Here is a 6,210-nt window from a genome sequence, read left to right on the forward strand (position 1 = left end):
TCTCTTTTTTATTTATAATAATAAATTTATGCTCCAACCATATTCAAGTTTAGCATATGACTTACTTAAGCATATCACAGTAAATCTGCACTTTAACTTGTACCTTGTTTACTGAGATTTATAAAAAATTTATCAGAAAGAAAAATACAATATAAACATAAGCAAACTAGGTTTAAAATTTATAGATTTATTGACAAGTTGAATAAAATGTAATATGCTTATTCTGAACCTTCTACACAGACGATGTTGTTATCAGCAAAGAGCTGGTGTAGGCTAGCGTCTGAATCTCCTGATTTGTGGATGTTATCAGCAATAATAAAACTATGTACACCTTGAACGGCAACACCGTTTTCATCAACTTTGGCGACGTTTATTTGAGCTACACCGCGACTGTTTGATCCAATGATTCGATTGGAAACTGAACTAAAAAAATATCAACTGCCAAACCCTTTTCTTGAGGAAAAATCACACACTCTTCCCAACAAAAAAATTCAAACATACCATTTTCTTGGAATATAAAGGTCAACAAAACTCTCCAGACTCACTTCTCATAATGAATACTTTATTAGCTATACGTGCCTAATTATCAAATATTATCAAATGTTTTGTCCTTCGTTAATAAAAGATTTTTACCTGATAAAAAATAACAAAAGATTATTTTTGAAATGCCAATTTTTTCATAATCGTTATTGAGCCGTTTCGAGGTTCATTCAAATAATAATTTGCCCATGGACCCCCTGCCGACGCAAAGTAGTCCATTTGATAAAATTCAATACATAATTTTTTTTTTTATTTTTTATAGAATCTGCCCATTGGTAAAACTCGAACGTTGAAATAAAAGGAATGTGACAAGATTCCGCGCCCCAGTCAATGCTCATGCGTGGGCAACCTACATTCACTATCAAGTCTGCAGTAAATTCGTTTAGATAAAGAACCTGAAATTCGCTCATCAAAACAATGTGATATCGCAGGTTCAACGTTTTCGCAACCTCCACGCAACGCTCTACAAGCCCGACTGATCCTTGTCGGCCCAGCGTACTCATTAATATAATTACTCTCGGATTAATGCGTATCGAGCGTTAAAACTCTGTTTCGTGTAAGATACAACGCTTGATGGTCATATTTTTCCAAGAACATCCGTCTTGTAAACGGATCAAATCTATAGTAAACAACATGTGGGTTTTGAATCATGGAGCTTTCAATATGGAAACGGCCATCTGCCAAAAAAACACATAAGTTACCATTTAGTTTTGCGGATGTACATCCTAAAGTTTCACCGGGACTTAATGGGGAACAGATTGGAATAGAAATTCTGTCGCCGTAGCCGTCTTCTACTAATTTTCTGTAAGCAAAATGAACAACATCGATATATTGTACGGTTGCATTTAAATGTAACTTAGTTAAGGTCGCTTCCTTTGAGTGACCGTCACTAACGTCGGGCAAAACCATGAATATAATATTTTTAATGGCTTTTACAAAATCTTCAGGGTCAATTTTAATTTTCACAAATATGTATAAGCAAGGCACGTCCATATCGCTTACTTTAACCAAACATGAATGTGCGTAGTGAACCAAAAAGTCACAATCAAAACAAGCAGCCCTTATATCGTCGATGCAGCAAGCTCCATACACAACGTCACCAACCACGAAAACATCAATTTCACCATCAGCAAATTCTTCAATCAAGAACGCAATCGTATCTGCCCAAGCTAATAAACCTTCAGGAAACTGTAAACAAACAGATTTGGCTTTACCTGACTCAAACGAGTCAGAGTTTTTATAATTTCAAAGTCATAGTTTGAGGCAGTGCTTTATTAATCGACTCAATAAGTAACTGATACTTGCTATCGCTCAGCCAAGGTAACATAATTACGTTAAACTATAGTTATAATCACTGAGAACGTACGAAAATTTGACTATTCTTTCGCTTGGTAAGATTACTAATTATATTATTTATATAGACCCGCTGTTTACAAAATATCTCTATTTATTAAATTATTAATTTTTTTTCTTGTCCAAGTGTTAATTGATTTTGGAACAAACCGCCTTAGGTAACGTAGAATACTTAATTCTAACGGCATATTCGTTTTTCAAACTCAAAGGTTTGGGAATTTCTAACAAGTATTTACATTTAGACGATTTATTGAAAGATATTATATCGTCATCTTTGAAAATCTTGTCATCCACTATCACTTCATGTCTGCGTCCGAATTTGTCAATAGACGATATATTCAGATATAAAAATATAACATTACTGTTCCAATGTTTTTGAACGTCATTTTTATATTCGTATTTTGCTGTTAATTCTGCGACTTCTCCAATGTTCATTATGTGTCCATATCGATTAACTTTTATATTGTCAACCATGGCATAAGCTTTTTCAGCTTTTCGATCGTAAAGATAACCACTAAATGTTGCATATAGCATACATGTAAGAATGGATATAGAATAACTAAAACATAATTCAATAAAACACTTACAACGAAAGTATGACTAAAAATCTCGAATAAATGTTATACATCGCTATTTTTACAAATATAATTATCTACCAGCGCTTATAAATGAATTCGAGATCTAATTAATTTACGAGAATAAAAAATTCAAAATACAATTAATTTAAAAATTTTCCACCCATCGAGTAGCGTTAGTGCTAATCTTTATTGTTTCTTCGTTGAATTTAACTCGTTCATTTTGCAAATTTGTTAGCAGGTTGTTTGCCGTATACGGCGCTGTTGACTCTTGATTAATTAAAGCTTCCCAATTGAAATCAGTGAAAAATGCGTGGTTCTTTATTTCTGTAAAACCTGCAATCCCGCAGCCCAGCCGATTTATCGGATTCTTTTGCAATAATTTATCTATAAAGTTTTTTGTTTCTTTATCTGTATAATTTTCTGGAAACGTCAAGTTATTCATCAGGATTGATCTACAAATTTCTAGCGGGTTTGTCGAGTCGTTACCAAAAGGAAGTGGACCAAACAAAAATTCGTACAACATCACCCCTAAGGACCAAATGTCACAACTGCCGGAATATGATCGAGCAAGCAACACTTCAGGAGCCATGTAATTTGGTGTACCCACAATACTGTTGGTCCGAAAATCTACTTCTTTCGCACACCCAAAGTCACTCAACTTTAAGTATCCATTTATGGATACAAGTATATTCTCCGGTTTTAAATCTCTAAACAACACTTTTTTGTCGTGTAGATATTCCAATGCCAGCAAAATATTAGCGAAATAAAACTTTGCTTTTTCTTTATCTAAAATTTGAAGGTGTTGCAAAACGCCAAACAAATCTCCCAGTTTGCAGTACTCTAAAAGAAAATAGTAATAACGATCATCCAAAAATGAGTTTGCTAATAAACAATAAATGGGTGTTTATTCGATTTTATCATCTTTTTTTCGCGATCAAGTAATTTTTCATGTTTTTTTTGCTTAATCAACATTTTTGAAACGCATTTCAAAGCGTACTCTTTCTTGGTCCTACTATGACGAACTTTTCTAACGATTCCTAAACTGCCTTTCCGAGCTCATCAATATACTCAAAATGGTCTAAACTATCGTCTTCATTTTGCGCTTCAAGCACATCGACCAAATAATTAAGAACCGTGGAACTGAGCACGGAAAAACACAATTCTTTTTCTAACTTCCATAGTTGAACATTTTCAGAACGACATACCGCTGTTAAACTATGAGACTGGTTGAGCAACATCGCTTTTTCACCGAAATAAGCATAATTTGTCAGTGTTCGAATAACACTTTCATTTTTTCGCAATTCAACTATTCCATTCATAATAATATATAAAGAATTAGTAACAGTGCCCTCTTCAAAAATAACTTGATCTTTACTTAGCTTTTGGTAAATAAGGTTTTGAGCAATACGATGTTTGGTGTTTTCACTGAGATATTTAAATAAAATAATAGAATCGACTATATCAAGGCGGAGATCAACACAAAATACCTCATCAGCAAAAATCTTATTAAATTCTGCATCCTGTTTAATTTTTAATATCGCAATTTTAGAATTATGCGAACAAGTGAGCTCATATTTAACGTTAGACTCTCGTAGTAACACGACTTTTCCGATCTCTAAACTTTCTTCTTTTTCATCAAATGAGTTTTTATATTTACAAGTTCCTGCTACCAAAACAAGAATTAAAGTTTCTTCATCAAGCTCGTAAACTACTACTGATTCATTTTCATTTTTCAAAACAGAAAATGTCGATATAAATTTGTTTATTTGGCTAGGAGTGGAATACCTGAAAAAATTATTAGCAGACAGACATTGTTTTAAAAAATCTATGTCTCTGATATGTTCACGTAATGATAAAAAAGCTGTTACTGTTTCTTTGGAAAGCCATAAGCTTTCAGTTAGCTCAGTTGCTCTAATTTTTTTTTTAGCGGTGTTTTGTTTCAATTCATCTAAGTTCAAAACCTCGTGTACCAATTCTAATTTATCATTTTCGCGCTCGACACAAAAAACAACCTTTTAACAATATTAATGTCCCCGTCATTTTATCAAACTTTGTGGAAATAGCTTCGTCTTTTTCAAATAAAAAAAACTCTGAATTCGCCAGTACATTTTCTATATCATCTTTTTGAACAACACCTACGTCTGTGGTTTGTAGGACTTTGCGGCAAATTGTTTCTCTGAATTTGCTATTCACATTCGAAATTGCTTTTCGGTACGAATCTTTATCAATTGCCCATAATATCGTATCTTCTACAGCTTTGAAAAAGGTATCTTTGCTGTAACTACAAATTAAACTGCTTTCTCCAAAAAACGACCCTGGCTTGTACATTTCATTTATCCAACCAAAAGAATCTTCGTTGACACATCCTTTTAAAACAACACAAAACATAGTATTTAATACACCAACGTCAATAACTATTTGATTAATCTTGTAATTATAAACATTTCCTGAACTGATAATTTCATTCATTTCATACGTGTTCAAAGTCGTAGAAATGGCAATTTTTTTCAATACATCACATAATAAACTGAAATCTTGATTAGTTAAATTATACTCAATCGCATAGTTTTTGAAAATTTGTAAGTTTGTAGTTTCTTGTAAAATTTCATTATGAGACCCACCAATAGTAATGGTTTTTTTTCTAGTTATAAAAGAATTCATTTTATAAAGTTAGGTTGTTAAAAATCAAAAGTCAAAGATCGATATTACTGCTCATCCACATTATGCCTAATTAGTGTTTATGTGTTCCAAACGAATTTTCTTAAAAAGATTTTTGGTGTTCACATTTCATGTTATTCCATAAAAAAGTTGAATTTCTGTTGTTTAGTTCAATCTTTTTGTGTACACAAACTAGATTTGTATCTCTGGCTGACCCAATTATTTTCGAAAAAACTAACAATCTTCGACCGATGATTTTGAATGATATTAAATCTATAAAAAAACCTGTAGATGAAACAGGAATCTCAAGATTCAAAGTCAGAAACATCAATACAAAGCCTTCTGAGTATTTGATTAATTCAATAGATCTTAGCAGAAACGGCCAGTCTTATATAGTATCAAAAAAGAAGTTTCTTTTGATGATATTAAACCTCAGATTGTTATTCAAAATGATACATTGAAAACTTCGAATTCACAAAACGGTATTGCATTGAATACTAACGATGGTTTGTATCATTTGCACAACCAATATCGAAAGTTTCCAGTTTCAGCAGGATATAAAAAATTACTCAGTAATATACCTGTAGAAATGGCTAACTTACCTCAAAAACAAACCGATTTTTTAAAAGGGAATGAACTAAATAATTTTTCACAAAACTACTCCAAAACAAACGTTAATAATGAAGAAGAATCACTAACAAAATTTAAAAAAGTTAGTTCACACCAAAGCAAACGACAACAAGAAACACTAAATGATTATAGTCGAATTGACAATAAAATTTTTTCACAATTAACTAACAAGGAGATATTAGTATTAGAATTTATAGGTTTAATATTACTAGAACATCGCAATTCATATGATAATGAAAAATTAAGTGATATAGAACATAAAATCAAAGATTTTTTTTGACGTATGCAAGCCAAATAATTCTACTGCTAAAGTAGACAGTAGTGAAATAACTAACATTACAGTAATGGACACGCAAAAAAAACTACATCAAGTACAACTAAGACAATGCCATTCAATAACTTTGCTGATAAAGAATCAAACGATGTCTTTATAGATTTTGAGTTATCATCA

The 6,210-nt window shown here is 32.0% G+C and overlaps 1 pseudogene; it reads right to left on the reverse strand.

Annotated features, from left to right (window-relative positions):
• Nucleotides 1–1,062: 1,062 nt before the first annotated feature.
• Nucleotides 1,063–2,081, reverse strand: LOC142597932 (2-(3-amino-3-carboxypropyl)histidine synthase subunit 1 pseudogene; annotated as a pseudogene).
• Between the last annotated feature and the right edge of the window lie 4,129 nt (nucleotides 2,082–6,210).

This window comes from Dermatophagoides farinae, unplaced genomic scaffold, assembly GCF_024713945.1.
Source record: "Dermatophagoides farinae isolate YC_2012a unplaced genomic scaffold, ASM2471394v1 contig11, whole genome shotgun sequence".
NCBI classification, from domain to species: Eukaryota; Metazoa; Arthropoda; class Arachnida; order Sarcoptiformes; family Pyroglyphidae; genus Dermatophagoides; species Dermatophagoides farinae.